The following is a 24,136-nucleotide window of genomic DNA, read 5'->3' as shown; positions in this document are numbered from 1 at the left end:
AAATGCAAAGTAGAAAGGAATAGTTGTGAAAAGCTTTCAAGATTCCCTAGACAAGGGTTAGAGGAGTTTATGAATGAGGTTTTGGTGATTTGTCAACTCCAGCACCACCGTAATCTTGTTAGACTTATTAGATGTTGTGTGGAAGGAGAAGAAAAGATGTAGTAGATCAATGAATACATGCCAAATAAAAGCTTGGATGCATTTCTTTTTGGTTAGTTCATGCCAAATATTATGCACTTTATGTCATCTGTATTGTTATCAATTCATTGCTCTCGCATGTGAGATATAAATTTGTAATTGGCATATTTCGTTGTCAAAACGAGTTTAATTGAGTTGTAAATTTTCAGTTCGATTTGTCAAAAATCAAGATCGGAAGCGAAATTGAAAAATTGATTGTGTTCATACTTCGATACACTCTAGGATGATGAGAACAACACTTTAGGAAGGTAAGAGAGTGTGAGAGGACACTTTAGAGTTTCAAATTTGGTATTTTTCAAGTCTGGCCGACTTGAACTAGTTCAACCACCCTGAACCAGTTCACGTGTCAATGCTATGTTCCTCAAAAACTCACTAGCCAACTTGAACCGATTCCACCACCCTGAGCCGGTTTAAGTGTCCAAAATTATTTTCTTCGAAAGATCATTGGCCAACTTGAACCTGTTCAACCACCCTGAACTGGTTCAAGGTCTTTAGACAGTTTTGGTAACTTAGTTTCTTAATCTATTTTGGCTTTCTATTATGCATGTGACGGCCCAAGTTTTGTAAACCCGGTGCGTCAGTGATGACCAAAAGATGACCCGATAACGGATCCGAAATGCGAAAGTGAAAGGTGAAACAACAGTCTGTAGAGATACAATGCATCTCTAAGACACCAATGTGACCCTCAATGAGGTCATGGAACCCAAAGGAAAACAAATGCGGAAGTGTCGTTTCAAAACGGACAAAAAGGAACCTAGGGGCAAAATGGTCATTTTGAAAAAGTGGATTCAAGTGCTATCGAGCACACCGTTGGGAAGACAATGAAAAATTAAACATAATGGACTCAAGAATTTCATTATTCGGTGTCCGGACGAAGGAGAAAGGTCAAAAACAAAAATGATGTCGTGGCGGCCTGACGAGGACAGCCCACTACTGCTGCAACTGAGAGTAAAAACGGGCATCTAAACGGACTTTTCTGGAAAAACTCAAAGAAGAAAGCCCCCCTAAAATTGAATTTCCTACCCCGACCATGGTTGGAAACAAAAAAAATGCATTGTAAAATGCCCAGAATGCCCCCAAGAAAATCTGGTCAGGGGGGTAAAAATTTCTCCGAGCTACTGCCCAAGGAAAGGAAATAGGGCTTCGGGAGGTTTTTAAATTGCCTAAATTGAAAATGCAATCTTAAAATACACCCACAAGAACCCCGGAAGTTTCAGATCGGTCGTCACACTTTTCAAAAAAAAAGTCGATGAATAGTACCAAGTACATTTGCACTAAATATCTGCAAAACTTGGCAGCAAGGATTTTTCGGACAACTATGGATTTTTGAGGGCCAAGATGGCATTTTTTTGAAAAACACAAAGAAGAAACCCCCCTCAAAATTGAGTTTTCTACATAACTTTTGAGGAAAAATGAAAAAAATACATTGTAAAATACCAGAAATACCCCTGGAACATAATAGGGTAAAACTCCATAAAAATGCTACTTCGAGTTTTTGTTTCATCAAGGATGGTGTTGTTTGCCAAAGTGAGTATGCAAGTGCATGCAATATGATAAAATAGATGTACCAACAAGGCCTAAAGCCTCTTTACATTCCATTAACAAGTTTTAGCATACAAAGCCTCCATTTCTCACAAATAAGCTACAATGGCAATACTTAAGTTTTAGAGGAAACATACTTGTAACCTTTCAAGTTAATGGCCCTTGGCCTCATGTCATACATGTAAAATGCATTAAAAGGAGTGTACTTATGTACACTTTACATATGTAGAATCAAAGAATACAAGTTTAATACATAAAGCTACCAAACGATCCAAGGCAATGAAATCTTCAAGTCTTGAGTTCTGTACCTGAAATATGCCCCAGTATCGTAGGGGTGAGTAACATAAAGCTACTCATAGGAGATGAGCATGCATCGACCGAGCATTTTACAATTTTATCACCTTAAGGTGAAACATATCAAAGGGGTTCATGCCACCTAACATCTATGTCAAAATGAGACTCAAGAAGCATCCTAAGCTACCTTAAAACAATTCTAGCATAATCACATTATTCATGCAATTTAAACAACATGGAAACATGTTATATAAAGCAACAAGATATAGATTCTCAAAGTCTTCAACTTGAAATCTAAGATACGAAAACAACAAGAGTGGGTCATGCCACCTAACGTCTATATTCAAAGTGAATCTATAGGATCATTCCTAAACTATATTTGAACATCAAAACACAAATTATGATATCGATGCAATTTAACTAACATTGGAACTTCCAATACAACACTTAAAGCATGATTTCTCAAAGTTAACATCTTGCAACTTAAAATGGGAAATCAAACAAGAACAACAAGTTACGATATCATCTAATTATTAACTTGAAATGAAATACGAAATCAAACAAAGTGGATACTCGGACGTTACGCTGGATTAGACCGACAACATAGTTACTTTAGGGTTACTAGCCTCTTGGTAACCTCCCTATGTGCGCACTAGACTATATAGAGGGATAATCCCCCGTACTAGAATCAAGTCCTAGCCGTAGCCAAACAACGACATCCCTAAGTTTCCAAAATCAACAAATTGTGCAACAACGTATATATATATCAACATGTATATACAAGATATCAATTGTTTACTAAGCACAATCCAATTTTGGAAACTTATACAATACATGCTCAAAGTCTACAACTACTATGGCATGAAAGATGTCAAATACAAAGTGTGCAATTCCTTACACATAGCAACAATATATTCAATAAGGAAAAACATATTCTCATGAATATAAAAGTAACAACTATGTTATCCAATACTCAAAAGTAATCAAGTGAACATACACCAAATCCAAATCCATGATTTAAATATAAAAATAACTTCCAAAATGCAATTAAATCCATAGAGTAATAAAATAGAATTTAATTAAACATAAATAGTTAAATTCTCTAAATCCCAAGTTAATCCCAAATAACCTCAATTTAATATATTTTGAAGGACATGTCATGGTCATCACATATATATCATCAAATGACAAGTTAAGTGATTAAAACACTTAAAACAAAATTAATCAAGCTAATTAATTAATTTTCTCTAGATTTTTAAACAATTCCTAATGCCCTCAACTTAATCTATATTAGAGAGCATGCCAAGGCCTATCCAAATATCACAGTACATCATGATTTCATGTTTGCTATCACCATGTGAATTAAACTTTCACAAAAGATAAATATTAAATAAATTTTGTAATTCTTATCCAAATGCCCCAAATTTAATATATGTTAATCAACATACTAAAAATTAATTTCCTAGCATGCCACAATTTAATTCCATGTTATACACAAATCCATATGAATTAAATCTCAAATATAGAAATTAATTAAATTAAATTCTAAATCTTCAACAGAACATGCTCACAAATTGTATATGCTCATATAACAATCAATGCAACATAAATATAATCCTAAGACACCCCCTACCTCAATTTGAGATGAAAATATCAAAAGCCATCAAAACGAAACGGCTCCGAATCCAACGAAACTCCTAGGTTTTGTTAGGGACAACACGATCTATATGAATCTCCAAGAAGCCCCATGAAAATCCAAACTTGGCCTAAATCCCAAACTCAAAATTTGGTCAGAAATGGTTTCTAATAAGGGGTAATGGTAGAGCACGATGAGGCTAGTAACAAATGCAAAAGTCGAAGGATTTTCACTTAGAAAAAGTAGGTTAAAGGAGGAGAGAGAAGATGGAAGCTCCATGGGCATCCATGGCTGCCTTTGGTCGTGCAAGGAGAGGAGGAAGAAGAAGAAAATCTAATTTTTCTTCTTTAAGGCACCTATTTATAGTAAATCACAAAAAGTGTCTCGAATGGGCCTCGCCGGGTCTGGAAAAGTGAATTTTGAGCAAACGCACTCAAACGGCAAAACTTCATGAACAAAAAAGATTCAAAATAAGAAAATATGAACAACGAAAGAAATGGCGTCGAAAACCGAGTCCCGAGCGGAAAGTTATGCCCCAAACAAGTTCGGCGACAACCGGGTCCAGAAACTCTGAAACTGGAGAAAAATGACCAGAACGGAATTCTATGAATTTACAAGTCAATAAAAAGTGAAAATGAATCCCGTACAAGGATCCAAGCTCCAGACGAGACATTTTACAATAACTTTCGTTAATTGTACAATGGCCTCTACAAAAAGGGTTAACTGCGAAACTGCCCCAGAATGAAAATATCTTCCAAAAGATATTTTCTTAGATGCCCCTGAAATTAAATATATTCAAAAGATATTTATGAAAAACACCCCAAGAAATGAAATTAATTCCAAAGATTTCTGCATCCATGCCCCTATGGGTACCGGGAGCAACCAGAGTACTTTCTTGTAAAAGTAAAGATACGTATTTCGTGGAAAGCACTCACGATAAGGATACGTGAAGTCAAAAACTAACTCCAAGCACAAGAAGTGAGGTTGTGCCAAAAACTGACAAACGGAGATAAGACGAAATAGGGAAATGACAGAATAGGGAAAAGACGAAAAAGCGCATAGTGTCCAAAAATGAAAAATGTGAAAATGACTTGGTCCTCAAAAGAAGTTGTCAATTCACATGAAGGAGTCTCATAAACCAATTTTGAGCACTCGAGATGACACTAAGCGACGAAAAACCATTGTACAGAAAAGAAAAGACAACGGGAAAAATTTATCCGCAAAATTTGAGGAAAAAGAGAAAAGGAAGAAAATGACCGGGTCATTACAATAGACTTTTACCATATTAATTATGCACAAAATTGACTTGTTTTCCAAGTACAATCAGGTTTTCAAAATTTTATAAAAACATGTTTTCTCAATTAGGATTTCACGGCTTTTTGCAAACAAAATTTTGATTTAATTGAGAGCCATCACGTGGTTATAGGAGATGTGTTTTAGCCACTCTTTAATGGGCAAGTGTTGCTCACCCCTTCCTTAATATTTTCAGAAAATGGAAAGAATGTAGAGGAGCTTGTGTTACAGAACTATTTTGCCTATTTGGATAGTTACTTTGGACATGATTGTTAGTGTTGATCTATGTATACTGAGGATGTTTAATGTAATTGATATGGTCCCAGGAGATTTTTGATGTAAGTGATATTATTAATGTAATTGTTGGGTGATGAATTTTCGGGTCATTACATTTGCAACCAATGTTGTATTTGTAAAGTTTTTGGGCAGAAACATATATATTTTTGAAGTTCTTTTCATAAGGATGTAAATAGTATTGTTTTGGCAATGTAATCAAATGACTTGTGATTATTTTGAGCATGTATGATGTCGGTTGTCTTTAAAAGATTTTTCAAGAAAGATTACTATTTGGTTGATAATGGAATATCAATTAAAAAGAGGCATTTTCAACAAAGATCCATGTTTTCAAGTATGCGATGTTTTTATCATTTTAGAACTGGTTTAAAGTCATTTTAATGTTACAAGTGAGCCAAAAGGATGCCGAGTGCTATTGGCACTTAAAAGGAACCAAAACCACAAATCTGGGCAGAAACGGTCGACGTGTCGGCATTTCACGTCGACCAGTATCTCAAATGTTTTTTGGCACAATGAAATTTTAAGGTTTCGAGCCAAACCGGTCGATGAAAAGGGATTTCACATCGACCAATTTCCTTGAACCGGATGGCGTGTAGTCTGCACACGTCAACTGATTCCTACTACTCCTTCATTTTCTTTTTATTTCCCATTTTGTCCAATCCTGACCTATTTAATGATGCCAACATGCACTATAAAGACTAGTATAATGTATTAATTACATTTGGATCACAGGAATAACCTTAGTGCCCTTGGTTGACCTCGGGTTTGGGTAAGGACCCAACTAATGATTCGGACCCCCGAGTTCGGGTCATTACAGACAGCAACACCAATCTAATGAAGGAACAAGATTAGCTCTCTAGATATTTTAGTCCAATAGATGTAAAATGTCCGAAAGGCAATACATTGCTATTTAACTTTCTATAAAATTCTCTAGAACTCTATATGATTCTAAAACTTCTTTGATATTCTAAAATATCATAACCACTTCCGAATAAGTGTCAATAGGGTATCATGCCTCACACTACTATAATCATGTCGTTTTCATTGCACACTCTGATCATAAGTCATGTCATCTTAGAGAAATATTTATCTAGTCCATATATACATAAGTAATAACTACTTTATCAAATCCACCAAGTTAAAATTTGATGTCCCAAAAAGATCTTATACATATGCTTTGTTATCAACAAGTGCTTTACAGTCATGTGCTCTTAGTCTAGTTGTAATTAGTGGGACTCCAAGATACCTAATTGGTAAGGTACCAATCTCAATCCCAAGTAGGTTAGAGATATTAGCTTGAGTTGTTGTGTCCACTCCACAGAAAAATATAGTACTCTTAGAGTAGTTGATGTTGAGTCCAAAGATGGATGAGAAAAATGTTAAGAGCATTGTGTAGAACACTCACAGATTGAAGGCTTCCATAAGAGAAAAGGAAATGGTCATCTGCAAATGTCAAATGTGTGATTGCTTTCTTCTTACATTTCCAATGAAACTTGAATGCTGGTAAGGAAGCTATAAATGATGTGATAATGGCTGAGAGAACCTCCATAACAATTGTAAATGAGAAGGGAGAAAGTGGATCCCCCTGCCTTAACCCCTTTGCACCCATAAAAAAAAAATCCAACGAACTCATCAGAGACTGTGTAAGAGGGTGAAACAATGCAAGCTTTGATCCGATGGATAAAAGATTGAGGAAAGTTTAATAGGCTGAGAGCATCAAGAAGGAATTCCCAATTATCAGAGTCAAAAGCCTTTTGGTGGTCAACCTTAACTGCACATCTAGGAGCATTTGCAGTTGAAGTCAAGTGGTACCCATGCATTAATTATTGTGCAAGAAGAATATTATCACTGATAGATCTTGTTATTGACATTCTTATCATTTCGATATCACAATATTTTTAATTTTTACTTTGCATGAAAATGGCTAATAAAAAAGGTTCCTGTATTTTTATACAAGGAGACAATGTGATTTTTTTTTTTTCCGTAGTTAATAGTATGATTTTTTCTTCTTTCTTGAATTCATATAATAGATATTGTACTTGTGTACATATACATGTAAATAAAACAATGATATATTGAGTAAAAACTACTAACATTGGACTCATATTTTTATTTGACAAGATTTAAACTTTCAAAAGTAGGTTAAAAATGTCCAAATTAAAATTTTATATGAGTTTTGAGATGATTACACAAGTTATATTTATTTTTAAATTCATAATTAAGGACAATTTTTTCAAGAATAGCTATTGATGTTGTCATCTAAGCATATATGATTAATATTATTGTTATTGACATTCTTGTCCTTTCAATATCACAATATTTTTAATTTTTACCACTTCTCACGAAAATGGCTAATAAGAACGGTTCGTGTATTTTTATACAAGGACACAATGTGATTTTTTTTCCTAGTTGATAGTGTGATTTTTTCTTCTTTCTTGAATTCATAGATATTGTACTTTTGTATATATAAATGTAAATGAAATGATGATATATTGAGTAAACACTACTTTAACATTGAACTCATATTTTTATTTGACAATAATTAAGCTTTCAAAAGTAGGCTAAAAATGTCCAAACTAAAATTTTTAAATAAGTTTTGAGATGATGACACAAGTTATATTTATTTTTAAACCAAAAAAAATAAGTTTTATGAATTCATTATTATGTTGGCCCAAAATAAATGTCGTAATTGAAAAGTCAAAGTATTATTTTTTACGACATTACCAATTTAATCTTCTTGCATTGGACTTATGAAAAGTACATCACTACATGCATGTAGATTCACTAGGGATAGGTTTGATAACTCATTCACTACCAAACCATTACACCTATGTGGACTCACTAGGGCTAGGTTTGATAATTTATTCACTACCAATACAATAAAAAATATTAAAACTCGTTCTCTTAAAAAATTAGATTCTCAAAAATAGACATTTATTTTAGGACTGACGGAATAATATTATTATTTATTTCCCAAAAAATTATGTAATTTTGTAAATTTTTGGAACATATATTCAACTTTTTACAGTTTAACTCAGGGATCCCAACATATTAGGGGCCAAAATAAAAAATAAATAAATAAAATCACAAATTTCATATCCACAGCACTAGACTTGGGTTAAATTCGTTTTCACACTTCAGAGTTGAGTTCAACATCTCCATAGTCCATTCTCCAAGATCCAAAGCTCCAACTCCAAGAAAGCTGAAAGCTCCAAGCCTTATTCTTTCCACATCAAAATTTGGACGTCATCTCCGGTATATATAATATGCTCCCTCCATTCTCAGTTATCAAATGCAACACTTAATTTGGAACCGGAGAATATACTCTCTCTCTATAAATATATATATTCTTAATTCTTGCACTATTTCATTATTTTATTTTTTATTATTATACATAATTGTTATCTTATTGTCTGTTTATTGCTTTCAGTTGTTATTTATCATTATTATTATTATTAATTTTCTTTTATTGTGTATTATGTGACATTTGGATGATTTAAATTGATTTCAAATGAATTGAGTTTGAGTGAAAGATTGACTTGTTGGGGTTTTTTTTGCAACTAAATAACTCCTTTCATCTTGTCATTTAAAATCCCACATGTAAATCTCAAAACCTCAATCTAAAACTATTAAATTTAAATTTATGATTTCTTGTAGTACCCTTTATTGTTACGGGTCATTATAATTAGCATTCAAGTGGATTTTAATTGATTGCTTTTATTATTACCTTAGTTTTGATTTTTAATATGCAATTCTCTTTGTCAAACACATCTCATCTTATTTGGTTTCTTTATTGTTGGTACAACATGTGGAATTTAAAACATGGTGAATACTTGTGGAACTCCAAATTGTAAATATGCTGAGTGATATATAGAACCGAATAAACTTTTTTTTTTTTTTTTTGGTCATGGAGAATATTGCTAGAGTGTAAAAACAATGTCACTATTGGAGCAAGACCACCACTTGAAAATGATTGCAGTGTAATCAATACATTTTAAATCCTTCGATGACTCAATTCTAATGAAATCTTATGGATTTATACTTGGATCAAGTTCTTAAGAAGTTTTGAATTTGTGTGGCTTGAAATCCAAGACTTTTAAAGAGTATTGACATCTCCATTCTGTTTTTTCGGAGCTTCGACATCTCACATCTGCTGAGAGAGTTTTACAATGTTGAAATTGATCAAATCATACATACGATCGACGATGTCACTGAATGGATTGGTTATGGTATCTACTGAAAAAGATATGTTTGAAGACGCTTGATTGGGGCACTTTACAGTAATTATAATTTTGTAACTCAAAATGCAAGACAGCCGGATTTACTTTGATATGAAGTTGAATTTTAATTTTCGTGGCTAAGTTGGGTTAAATATTTCCTTTTAATTTTTTGATGTGAACTAGATGGTACTCTTTATAAAGCACTAAGACCTGGTTTTGTTTTGTATATTTTCAACATTAATATATTTTATGTTCTTATTGTCTCATTTTAATGATAATTTTGCACTCTTATAAATTTTGTGTTTGTGAAAGCTTATATATAAAATGTCTCGCATTTGAAAGTTCGTCTAGGGCGTCTCAAAATTCTGGAAATCTTAGGGCCTAATCACATTTGAATGTTCGCCTAAGACCTTTCAAGATTTTAAAAATCTCAAGGCTTAACTAGATATTTATTTCGGACCACCTGTCCATTCATTTAATTAGCAACGTGAATGAATTAGAGATGGCAAAATACCCTGCCCCATCGGGTACTCGCCCCGTTTAGAATAATTATGGGGTGGTTAAATGGTTTAGGGGCGCCAATGGGGGTTAGGATTGAAAACCCGTATAGTTATGGGGGCGATGATAGGTCACTCCGCCTCGCCCCTTTTATAGTGATAAATTACAATTTTGTCCTTATACTTTATTTTATATTCAATAATATTAGATATATAATAAACAAATCCTAATTTATTCTATTCCAATAATTTAATATTCTTTTATATTATTATTATATTTGAGAACTTTTACATATTATTTTGATATTTCAACAATAGTTTTAGTAGTTGAATCTTTTTTTTTTTTTTTTTTTTAATTTACATAAAAGGGAACAATTATTATATAGTTGAAATTTTGTTTTATTATTTACTCTCGTTAGTTTCATATTATACAAAAATACTCTATAAAACCCGCCCCCAACTCATCCTCGTCCCGTTTAATAAATGATTTTGGGACGGGGATGTGCGTAGCTATTTTAAATGAGGATGGGAATGGGGATGGCGTTCCCACCCCAAACCATCCCATTACCATCCCTAGATGAATGGTTTAACGAGGTTTTCACTATTGCCAACGAGTTGAGCCGAGCCGAGCCAAGCCGAGCAGAGCTTTAGTGTATTTGGGCTCGATTCATCATAGTCTAAGAGGTGCTCGAACTTGATCGAACCATGACTGCCATGGTCGAGCTTACTCTATGTGTAAATCTTTCATCGATTAATGTTTGATCTCCAAAGTCTCACAAATTTTAATCATTCATTCAATAGGAAGAGAATTGAGAAGTAAGAGTACTGCTATAATCGTTGTGTGTTTAGGGGAGGGCCAATTTTGCTGCTAGGTTTGTGAGTAGGGAGAACTGAGAATGTGATTAGGGTTTAGATAGATTAAAGGAGGAATGGGCTTGGGAATTGAAGAATGGGCATATATGGATTAGTTTTATATTCAAAAGAAGGAATAATATAATAAATTTGGGTGGGTTATGATATTTAGATTGGGCTTATAAAATATGAAAATAGTTTAATACCTATTATAACTTATAAAAATATGAAATATAAGATATATACATATATAAAATCAAACAAAAGGGATGATTAGGCTTTAGAAATCTCGAAACTACTTTCAAAAAATACAAATTCTCAAAGCCTATAATGATGCTTTGCTCTCAAAATATGCTTGGAATTTTCAGGTGACTAAAAAAGGGTTGGCTAATAGAGAGTTGAGAAATGATAAACATCATGAATGATTTTCATGATAAAGTATGATGAATGAGTTGTGGTATAAGGTTGAGTAAGTGTCTAGCCACATATTATTGTGTAATGCCTTGATTAATAATAATAATAAAAACTCCCCAACATCTATTCATAATTTTTTTTTTAGTGAGCATGGATGATGTGTGTTGAGAGATATTCATAATTTTTTGTTTTTGAAGATGGATGATGTGTTGAGAGAATTGAAATTTTCATGGGATTTAATTAAGGTTTATGTTTGATAAGTTTAAAAGAGAGAAAGAAAGCAAAGTCGGATGATTTAGGAAGGAAAAAAAAAAAACGGAAATTGAATTATTTAGGAAAAAATAAAATAGGTAAGTTGAATGGAAGAGATAAAGTGACGTAATGGGTAAGGCTTACAAGAGTTGACCAGAATGAATTTTGACACCAAAAATACAAAAACGTTGTTGCAAATTTAGAATTTTTTTTTTCCCGGTAATTAAGTAATTCTCATAAATGAAAGAGTAGATACAAAAAAGGAGGGTACTCCTCAGCCCAAACATTACAGAACTGGGCAAAAAAAAAAAAAAAAAAAAAAAAGCCACTATTGTGGCCTAAAGAACCCAACTAAAGGCCCGATGGTGTATGCTCAGCCTCATCATGGGATGACGAAGATGCAGAGGCCGAAGACTGGAGTCTAGAATCGGCTGATGGGGACTGAGCTGGATCGATCTCTATACAATCCTCCAGCTGCTCAGGCCGCTCAGGATCTGAAACCTGAGATGGTCCTGCCTGATGCTCGGCCTAGTCCTGAACATGAGAGGGCTCACCTGGCCCCTCTAATCTGGCCTGACTCGACAATGATAATGTCCACGGGCAACAGTCTTAACCCTAGCCATGGCCTGCAAAACAGAAAGAAAAACACTTGTAATATAAGTTAGTATTAGCATAAAGAAGTGAAACACAGTATATAGAAACATGTATGTCAAATAAAATAGACAACACAAGACATGAATCTACGCAAGTGATGATGGGGCTAAATAAATAGTGACAGTAAATGAAGCATGCTAAGCAATATAATTATGGAATGCATCCAATGTGGAAAACACAGGCATTGGGCATATATGAGATAGCATAGAATTACAAAAGAGAGTGTGTGAAGTGTGGGATGCAAATCTGTGAAGTTCGATCAATCACAAAAATATGAGATCGATCTCTGTGAGATCGATCTGAGATAAGTTCGATAGATCTTTGAATAATCGATTGAAGAAAACTTCGATCGATCAAACTGGTACGGGCAATTCGAAAAGTCACAGATCTGTGACCTAGATGGCATGGGGGCACCCAAGCAAGCTTGTGGGGCCCTCTCACACATTAACAACACAATATGGGTCACTTGTTTGGCCCGTGACCCTCAAAAATCGATTCAAAAATAAAATATATACAAAACTATATATATATATATATATATATATATACACACACAAGCTTCAAAACTTCAAATATGGAAGGAATCAAACATGGCAACCCAAGATCTAACATGTAAACATCACAAATATGTAGATTGAAACTCAAAATCAAGAGGAAAAATACTCGGGACTTACCAAATCCGAGAGAGAGAAGTGGAAATCGCGAGATGGACGAGATCTGAGATGAAGGAGAGAGATTCGAGGCTCGGGATGGTCGCCGGAGGGCTCGCTGGAGATGGGAGAGGTGTGGTTTGTAGCGGCGAAGGATGAGAAGGTCTTTAGATAGATCTTTGAATTGATCTAATGACCCTAGGGTTTTATTTTTAAAAACATTTCCCGGCCAGTTCGATCGATCAGGGAAAATTTTCAATCGATCAAACATAGATCGATCTTAAAAATGTTGAGATCAATCTCTGTTCACTAAACGATAATTTTATTTTTTATTTATTTATTTATTTTTTGTAAATAAAGAAAATCTACATATTTTTGGATTTTGAAAATTTAAAAATGAAAATAAAAGTAGAAAATAAAATACAAATCTTTTTGAGGTTTTTGAAAATAAAATAAAATAAAATAAACTTAAAAAAAATAAAAATAAAAAAGCAAGTATAGTCAAAATCAAAGTCAACAAAAGGGTAGAGATCGATCAAGCTAAGATCGATCGAGAAGATGGTTTGATCGATCGAAGAGGTAAAAACCTACAGAGAAGCTCGAACGATACACAGAGAGGCCTTTTTTATGGATCTCAAAAAAATTTCTAAGTGTAGAGTGAAGATCGATCCAAGAAAAAGTTGGATCGATCTAGGAACTTTCAGATCAATCCAAAGAAATTCTCGAACGATACACAGAGAGCTGATTTATGCAGGAAATTTTAGATCGATGGAACAGAGCAATGATTGGATGTAGGAATGGGTGTTCGATCGATCAAACCTCTTTCAAGATCTATCTAACAGGGACAAAATGCCTATTTTCAGAATCAAAGTGCATGCATACTCAATCAAAATTCCTAGCCATGTGTATGGATTCCAAAATATATCTAGATGATGCAAGAAATGAAAGATAAAATAGAAATGAGGGAGGAATAGGGTTGTAAACCCTACGAAGCCTGTTACCCAAGAATTGACTCTAGAGGGGGGGGGGGTGAATAGAGTCAATGGCCAATTTTCACAAATCATAGAAATATAATTTCTAATCAACAGTATAACCAATTATGCAATAAACAAGATATGAAAGTAATCAATTTAGCACAATTGTAAAAGAGATAAGGGAAAAGAGATTACAAACAATAACACAGCGATTTTTGCGAGGTTCGGAAACTCCTACTCCTTGGTTCAAGATCCCTCTTAAGACTTCCCACATTCCTTAGAGCTTCTCCTTAATGGTGGAGAGCAAATCTTCAATTGAATCAAGACCTTGCTTCTCTTTCTTGCTAGGAGAACACCCTCCTCCTAGGCTTCCTTTTGGATCACACCAACCCTTTACAGTATCCTTGCTAAGAGACCACCTCTCTTAGTTTTATATAGGCCACACCAGCCCTTACAATTTCTTTGCTAAGAGAAACTCTTCCTTTTAGACTTATAGCAGATTTGTAGATAGAATTTGTAGTACAAGAAATCATCTCAAGAACTGATACAAATCAAACCTCACAATAGAGTATATATGAAATCAAGTGAAGCTCAAACTCTGAGTATGAAATGTATGAGAGATGATGAGGAAAACGTAGAACAAAAGCTCTGATGAAATACTAGAATAAAAGTTCAGCATAGGCTCATGAAATGCTCTTTGAAGTTCACTCTGATTCAACTATGGAAGCTTGTATATGAGATAAAGATCGATGTCTGAATAGAGGCTCTATGAGTGAGTATAACCAAGAAAAAAGCTCTGTATAATGGTAAAGCCAAAAGCTCTCTTTGATGCAATATAATGTCTCTAAAAAATGGTCAACTAATTCAGCAGACAACCCCTCTGTATTTATAGAATTTCATAGCTCAATATAGCTGTTAGAAGTGGTTAGAGGAAATAAATGCAGAAAAAATTGCCGTTGTAATTCAAAACCCTCAAAGGAGCCGGCTCTTTGCAAAAGTGAAGGCGGCTCCATTAAAAAAGTGGAGCAGGCTCTTTTTCTAAAATGGAGACGGCTCAATAGAAAAATGGAGCCTTCTTTAGTTTTGTAGAGCCTTCTCTACTTTCCTGAGCCTTCTCAAGAAAAGTGGAGCAGGCTCATTTTCTAAAATGGAGACGGCTCAATAGAAAAATGGAGCCTTCTCTAGTTTTGTAGAGCCTTCTCTACTTTCCTGAGCCTTCTCTAATTTTGTAGAGCCTTCTCTAATTTTTCATTGAGCCTTCTCTATTCTTTGAGCCTTCTCTAATTTTTCATTAAGCCTGCTCCATTGCCCCTGAGACAGCTGTCTCTATTTCTTATAGAGGCTGCTCTTGCTTCATGAAGGCTGCTGCTAAATTGGATTGGACAGAAAAAGTTCATGACTTCAAATGGACATAACTTAGTCCATGAAACTCCAAATGAGTTGAAATTTGAGTCTAAATTTATTTCCTTGAAGTCAGCTATCTAAAACCACCAGCCTTGCTCAAAAATTCCAACCATAGAAGAAGTTATGGCCGTTTAAGTGCAACCTGGTCAGAATTTTCGCAGAGCAGAATCAGGTATTTTGTGAAGCTCATATCTCAGTCATTTTTAATCCAATTTAGGTGAAATTTGAGTTTAAATTTATTGTCTTGAAGTCAGCTATCTAAAGCCACCGGCCTTTCTGAAAAATTCCAACCATAGAAGAAGTTATGGCTATTTAAGTGCAACCTGGTCAGAATTTTCGCAGAGCAGAATCAGGTATTTTGTAAAGCTCATATCTCAGTCATTTTTAATCCAATTTAGGTGAAATTTGAGTCTAAACTCAAGGAATCGAAGTCAGCTTTCCAATGCCACTGGCCTTATGTAAAAATGCAAACTACACAAATAGTTATAGTAGTTTTAGTGCAAGCTGGTCTGAAATTTTTCTGGGCTGAAATTGCTTCTTTAAGATATCCATCTTTCTAGCACCTAGGAATTTGATGAATGATTCAATTTTGTTCAAGGCCTATTTCTAAGAGTCTAGGGACATATGAAGATGATAAATTTCAAGTGCATTGTGTCCTAGAGTCATTTACCAAATTTTGGCAACAAAGGCTTAAAGATGAAAAATTAATTCAATACATTTTCCTTTTCTTTTTAGAGACCAAAATAAATGTTATGATTAATGTGCATGGTCTTAGCATTTCTAGCTTAAGTTGTGAGTTCTTTCAAAGCTTATGCAAGCTTGAACTAACTCATTATTAGCAAAGACTTCATATGTTAAATATATATGTATTGAAGTTCATAGTCTAATGCTAATGATGTAGGAGCATATAAATGATGTATGATATGCATGGTCCAATAGAGATGAGCTTCAAATGAATTCATAAAAACTTTGACATTGAATCTTAAGCTCTCACCATCCTATCTACCCTTTTCTTCATTCTTTGACCATGATCGTTTAGGCTTGATGAAGACTTTATTTCTTTCTTTGAAATGCTTTGTGTGATCTTTGAAGTCCGAGTTCTTCTTTAATTTCTTGCACTTTGATGCTACCTTGAATCCATTGCTTGAGTGTTTGGAATGCTTGAAATGAAACTTCTAGCTCATCATTGAGGATTGAATAAATGATCAACTATACTTCACTCAATGAAAATATTAGTACATAAACATCATTAATGGTTTGTAATCATCAAAACATAAGATTGACCTTTAAATAAAATCCTTAGGCCAACAATCTCCCCCTTTTTGATGATAACAAAACATTGATGTGTTATTGTCAAAATGGAGTTGCATTTGAAAGAATGCTCCCCCTATCAATATGCATATCTTGAATATCATAGCATGCTTGATTTTACAACAAATATTTTAGACATTAAAGTGTATTAGACTCCCCCTTTTAATATGCATCTAAAATAAGTGAAAAGCAATATACGCATAAGTATAACAAGCATAATGAATCACACATCTTTCTCCCCCTTTGTCATCTCAAAAAGGTGGGAGGATAAAGCAGTTACTTGCCATTTTATTAAATAATAGAGAAAAATGAAATATATATGGGGCAAATGAAGATATATAAATAGCAAAGATTTCATTTTATAAATTGCAAATTTCAATACATAAGAAGAATGTTGACACAGATGCCATCTGGAGGAGGATTGGGATCACTAAGGCCAGATTCATGATCATGGGTAAGTTGAGTACTCCTATTTTGGCTATAAGAAGGATTCTTTATACGTGAAGAAGAAGCCATAGAATAAAAATTTTGAATGCTCAAGAAACACTCAAAATAGCAATTCAATAGAAGTAAAAGTTAGAAACCCAAGCATTTGTGCAAATAAAAACTAATTTAATTTGCACATCCAGCTATAGTTTTAAGAGCAACGAGAATGCATACTTGAAACCCCTTAAGACAATTGTTGAGTAACAAGATCAATAGATATGGAATTGATAAAATCAGCCTTGAAATGGAAACCTAATATGGAACTTGAATGGAATCACAGGAAAACTTACAATTTAGAACATAGATTCACAAAACAAGCCCAAAATTTGTGTTCAAATCACCATATGATATTTCTGGGATTATGAGGGTTTGACAAAGAAGGATTTAAGATAGAGTGCAAAGAGAGAATCATGCTTAAATAATGGTGACTGAGAATATCAACGAGGGATGAATTTAAGAGGAAAAGTAAATGAGTCTTACCTTAGAGGATGAACTTAACAATAAATGAAATTGGAGATTTAATTCATATACTCATTTAATAGTGAAGATTTTAAGAACAGATGACTAAATATATAAATTAGAAGTAAGTAGTGATGGATTAAAAATTGAGATGAGTGAGAAATTAATCACTAAAAATCATTTAAAAGGCAAGAATCATATGAACTTTAAAGATAATTTTGATAAAGGAAGCTTACTTATAAAGATGCCCAACAAGAGTCTTAGCCAAGATGTTTACCTACTGTTGCTTTTTGGAAAGCTTTCTGGAATGATTCAATCTTGAAAGCTCAAAATAGGAAGTGTCTAGACCTGTATCTAACATCAATGATGGAGCTCACAGTTGTTGGAATCTGCCATCATGTTAGTGATGCTACAGCTGTGACCGAATCAATTTGAGAGACTAAAGCTTGCTTGGTCAAAGTTTTGTTGCACTGATATAAAGCTAAAGAGTAGCTCGGTTGGTACTGGAATTAATGGAACTTAAATGAACCTTGAGTTCTTAGTCTATGTTACTAGAAGTTCCAACTGAGATGCAATACAAAAACATGTTGAGAGCAATATAGATGGGCAACATTGTGGGAGCCGGCTCACATGTTTATAGAGCCTGCTCAATGAATTTCTATAGAGCCAGCTCTTAGTGAATGGAGCAGGCTCTTCTTTGATGCACTTATGGAGCCGGCTCTTCTAGTTTCTAGAGCCGGCTCTATGGCTGGTTATGAGAGATGCAGAGAAATCCCGAGAGTAAAAAAAAATATGCAGGTTTTGGGAGCCGGCTCTTGTTTTTATAGAGCCTGCTCTTTTAATTTATAGAGCCTACTCTTATGTAAAGGGAGCTGGCTCTTTCTTAAAATTTTTGGGACCCCAAGAGCATGCAATTTGATACCATTTGTGGAGACTGCTCTGCCTTGTGTGGAGACGGCTCTTTTTCTTCAAAGAGACGGCTCTACTCTGAATGGAGCTGGCTCTGCTATAGTTTGTTGGTTCATCTTCTCACAAAAGCTCAGAGGTTAAGCAATTCATTTCATAATTTAATTTCAGCCTCAAAATCTGTTATAGACCAGTTTCTGTAGAAACTCTGCACTCAGGGACAAAGCTGTAAAATCACTGCACCACTGCATTGAATTCGAACCTCTCAGACATATTTCATGTAAATACACTTGCTCAGACAGTAATTACATCAAGATAAGCATGGTAAACAATTTTCATAGTTTGAATCCCAGATTTTCAGGCCTTAAACCTTAACAGCTTAGGTTTACTAGGCCAAACTTCAAGTTGGTCAGTTTTGATGTAACTTCTGAACTTCACTAGTCTCTATTCGACCACAGACACTTGCTAGAATGATTGGCAGATGAATCACAACAAGATATTAACACTTCCTTTCATAAATCAGAGGCTGAACCAGAAAATAAGCTTAAATGAGGGTTAGGGATATAAAAAACTTACTTCAGCTCAACTTTATTCAAGTGGGCACCTCCTGCAGATGTAAACATGATATAAGAGCTTATTTAAACCTTCTTCAAGCTAAGATAGTGATTCCAGCAAATTTAAGTCCTTCCAGACATCTTTTGCACTAGATTTTCAGTTTATTAAGCATCCATTATCACTTCAATGTATTTTACATTTGCTCACCGATTTTTGAGAATGTATTCAGCTTTCATTCTTGATTAAGAACTCAGGAAATCATGTGTTCATATGGCCTCTCGAGACACACTCATTTAGCTTTCTTTTCTAGGGTTTTCTTTTTTACTTTGAGGCTTACCATTTCAATTTGCTATAACAGCCTTTGTATAGACCACACACTTTCAACCCTTAGGAAAGCAATATATATTCTCATTCTTTATTTTAATGAGATGGCTCTTCCAATGAGATTTGTTCCTCAAGTTGAACAACCTTATTTACTATATGCATGGAAGTGACACGAATAAGTAGATAAAACATTTAAGATCACAAAAGCATATAGATGACTTTTTATATATTACTACTTTAATACATTTGATAAGGTTCACATGAAATAGTATTGATGGTCTACATTAGATAATGTATGCTTTCATTTGATGGCATATCTTCCAATAAATCTATCACAAAGATTGGGCATAGTAAATCTAAAGATCATTTGAAAGACAAAGAATCATTTCATGTTAGCATGTTCATAACTCATATACCAAAACAAACTACTTTTATGCAAAATATCAAAACATAGACATTTTTACATCTATTAGGAACAAGTAGCATATCAAGAGCGTCATGTTTAGAATTTTAAGATTGAATTCTTCATATAAAAGTATATTAATGAGAAAGGAATTATTTATCCATGGTACTAACTCCATTAGCTTGGAAGTTGTTTCAAAGTGATGCATCATTTAATCCTTAATTGATGCCATCAAGTAACCCTATAAGAAAGGGTTGCATATTCTTCTTTTGGTACCCAAATTTTCTTGGGCCCATATAAGTTAGGCAATGGAACATAAGTTCCTTTTGGAACCCAAACCTTCTTTGACCTCAACTTCTTTCTAAATGGACAATCATGAATTTTGTGTCCTAACCTCTTACAATAATTGCATTTAAAGGAATGGGTACCACTTTTGACAAAGTGATCATACAAAGGCTTTCTTCTTCTTAACAAGCATGCATCTTTAGTATGAGGATCATATCTTATCTCATTTTTGAAATAGACAACTCTTTGATTTCCAAGCATAGAACTTAAGTTCTCTTTTCCTTTGGTTGTCTTTGCTAAAGTGCCATTTTGATCATCAATGATTTCCTTTGAAAAATTATACTCGGAAACGCAATCAATTGATGGTGGCTCTATAGATAATACATTATCCTTTTCCTTTTTCAAGAATTCATTTTCAAGTTGGATCTTTTGTAATTCTTGCACAAGATAATGGTTTTTCATTTTCAAAGAATCATTTTCCATTTGGACTTTTTCATGTCTTTCAGAGAGATTGTGATTTTCCTTTTTAAGAGAAGAACATTTCACAGTCATTTTATCTAGCACACCATGTAACTCTTTAAACGCATCAAGTAATTCATTGTGTGCATCAACTAGTTCATTATAAGAAGCTTCTGTATCAAAAAATTCATGATTAGAATTTACCTCATCTTTATCGGCCATGAGATAAAGTTTGTCCAACTCTTTAATGTCACTTGCTTCTTTGCTAGAATCTTAGAGAGCAATACTCTTCTTTTGAGTTGCTTTATTAACTTCACTATAGGAAAAAGAGTAAGTTCTACTAAGAAAATTCAAATGATTAGTAATGTTAGTAGAACTAGAATACATCTCACTAACTAATTCATTTTCATTTATGATGGAAGCAGCATCTTTTTCAATAAGCATAGGCATATATGATTCCTCACCATTAATTGATCCTCCATAGGCAAATTCAAGTGAGTTCCAAATTTCTTTAGCCGTTTTATAAAAGATAATCTTATTGAACTCGTTTTTGCTTAATGCACAATAAAGATGGCATATCGCTAAAGTATTGCATTGTATTAATCTATGATCATTTTCATCCCATTCACCTTTTAATTTAGGAATTTCATTCCCTTCAATAACTTTGGTTAGGATATGACCACCATTTTCAACAACTTTCCATAAATCAATATCAATAATTTTTAAGAAGGCCCCCATTCTAATTTTTCAACAAATATAATCATTTCCATCAAAACAAGGAGGTTTATCAATGGGATAACCTTCTAAGTGTGTGATACTACTATTATTGGCCATGATCGTATTCTAAGACGGTTAAGTCCTTTAATAGAGTTTAGGCTCTGATACCAATTGTTACCCAAGAATTGACTCTAGAGGGGGGGTGAATAGAGTCAATGGCCAATTTTTGCAAATTATAGAAATACAATTTCTAATCAACAGTATAACCAATTATGCAATAAACAAGATATGAAAGTAATCAATTTAGCACAATTGTAAAAGAGAGAAGGGAAAAGAGATTGCAAACAATAACACAGCGATTTTTGCGAGGTTCGAAAACTCCTACTCCTCGGCTCAAGATCCCTCTTAAGACTTCCCAAATTCCTTAGAGCTTCTCCTTAATGGTGGAGAGCAAACCTTCAATTGAATCAAGACCTTGCTTCTCTTTTTTGCTAGGAGAACACCCTCCTCCTAGGCTTCCTTTTGGGTCACACCAACCCTTTACAGTATCCTTGCTAAGAGACCACCTCTCTTAGTTTTACATAGGCCACACCAGCCCTTACAATTTCTTTGCTAAGAGAAACTCTTCCTTTTATACTTACAATAGATTTGTAGATAGAATTTGTAGTACAAGAAATCATCTCAAGAACTGATACAAATCAAACCTCACAACAGAGTATATATGAAATCAAGTGAAGCTCAAACTCTGAGTATGAAATGTATGAGAGATGATGAGGAAAATGCAGAACAAAAGCTCTGATGAAATACTAGAATAAAAGTTCAGCATAGGCTCATGAAATGCTCTTTGAAGTTTACTCTGATTCAACTATGGAAACTTGTATATGAGATAAAGATCGATGTCTGAACAGAGGCTCTATGAGTGAGTATAACCAAGAAAAAAGCTTTATATAATGGTAAAGCCAAAAGCTCTCTTTGATGCAATATAATGTCTCTAACAAATGGTCAACTAATTCAGCAAACAATCCCTCTGTATTTATAGAATTTCATAGCTCAATATAGCTGTTAGAAGTGGTTAGATGAAATAAATGCAGAAACAATTGCCGTTGTAATTCAAAACCCTCAAAGGAGTCGGCTCTTTGCAAAAGTGAAGGCAGCTCCATTAAAAAAGTGGAGCAGGCTCTTTTTCTAAAATGGAGACGGCTCAATAGAAAAATGGAGCCTTCTTTAGTTTTGTAGAGCCTTCTCTACTTTTCTGAGCCTTCTCTAAAAAAGTGGAGCAGGCTCTTTTTCTAAAGTGGAGCAGGCTCAATAGAAAAATGGAGCCTTCTCTAGTTTTGTAAAGCCTTCTCTACTTTCCTGAGCCTTCTTTAATTTTGTAGAGCCTTCTCTAGTTTTTCATTGACCCTTCTCTATTCTTTAAGCCTTCTCTAATTTTTCATTGATCCTGCTCCATTGGGCTTAAGAGAGCTGGCTCAATTTCTTATAGAGGCTGCTCTCGCTTCATGAAGGCTGCTGCTAAATTGGATTGGACAGAAAAAGTGCATGACTTCAAATAAACATAACTTAGTCCATGAAACTCCAAATGAGGTGAAATTTGAGTCTAAATTTATTGCCTTGAAGTCAGCTATCTAAAACCACTGGCCTTGCTCAAAAATTCCAACCATAGAAGAAGTTATGGCTGTTTAAGTGCAACCTGGTTAGAATTTTCGCAGAGCAGAATCAGGTATTTTGGGAAGCTCATATCTCAGTCATTTTTAATCCAATTTAGGTGCAATTTGAGTCTAAATTTATTGTCTTGAAGCCAGATATCTAAAGCCACTATCCTTGCTCAAAAATTCCAACTAGAAGAAGTTATGGCTGTTTAAGTGCAACATGGTCAGAATTTTCGCAGAGCAGAATCAGGTATTTTGTGAAGCTCATATCTCAGTCATTTTTAATCCAATTTAGGTGAAAATTTTAATCTAAACTCAAGGACTCGAAGTCAGCTTTCCAATCCCACTAGCCTTGTGTAAAAATTCCAACTACACAAATAGTTATAGTAGTTTTAGTGCAAATTGGTCTGAAATTTTTCTGGGCTTAAATTGCTTCTTTAAGATATCCATCTTTCTAGCACCTAGGACTTTGATGAATGGTTCAATTTTGTTCAAGGCCTATTTCTAAGAGTCTAGGGACATATGAAGATGATAAATTTCAAGTGCATTGTGTCCTAGAGTCATTTACCAAATTTTGGCAACAAAGGCTTTAAAGATGAAAAATTAATTCAATGCCTTTTCCTTTTCTTTTTAGACACCAAAATAAATGTTATGATTAATGTGCATGGTCTTAGCATTTCTAGCTTAAGTTGTGAGTTCTTTCAAAGCTTATGCAAGCTTGAACTAACTCATTCTTAGCAAAGACTTCATATGTTAAATATATATGTATTGAAGTTTATAGTCTAATGCTAATGATGTAGGAGCATATAAATGATGTATGATAAGAGATGAGGTTCAAATGAATTCATAAAGACTTTGACATTGAATCTTAAGCTCTCACCATCCTATCTACCCTTTTCTTCATTCTTTGACCATGATCGTTTAGGCTTGATGAAGACTTTTTTTCTTTCTTTGAAATGCTTTGTGTGATCTTTGAAGTCCGAGTTCTTCTTTAATTTCTTGCACTTTGATGCTTCCTTGAATCCATTGCTTAAGTGTTTGGGATGCTTGAAATGGAACTTCTAGCTCATCATTAAGAATTGAATGATTGATCAACTATACTTCACTCAATGAAAATATTAGTACATAAACATCATTAATGGTTTGTAATCATCAAAACATATAATTGACCTTTAGATAAAATCCTTAGGCCAACAAACCCTTTTCTAGTCTTTAACGTCTCTAGCAAAACGTTGGACGCTTTTAGCCCAGATCAAACATCTTGTAATGCATCCCCTCCTTAATAAGGTGATAAGTACTTTGAATTCCACCCAACAAACGGTTCCTTAAAGAACTTGTTGGATTAGGTTCAAAAGAATTTGTTGGTCCTTTTTCAATATGAGCTTTAGGCTTCCATGCCCTCTCA

Source organism: Cornus florida, unplaced genomic scaffold, assembly GCF_030987335.1.
Source record: "Cornus florida cultivar Cherokee Brave unplaced genomic scaffold, ASM3098733v1 CherokeeBrave_3.0.0_Hap2_Chr01, whole genome shotgun sequence".
NCBI lineage: Eukaryota > Viridiplantae > Streptophyta > Magnoliopsida > Cornales > Cornaceae > Cornus > Cornus florida.
The sequence above is the reverse complement of the archived record's forward strand: the minus strand, read 5'-3'. Positions refer to the sequence as shown.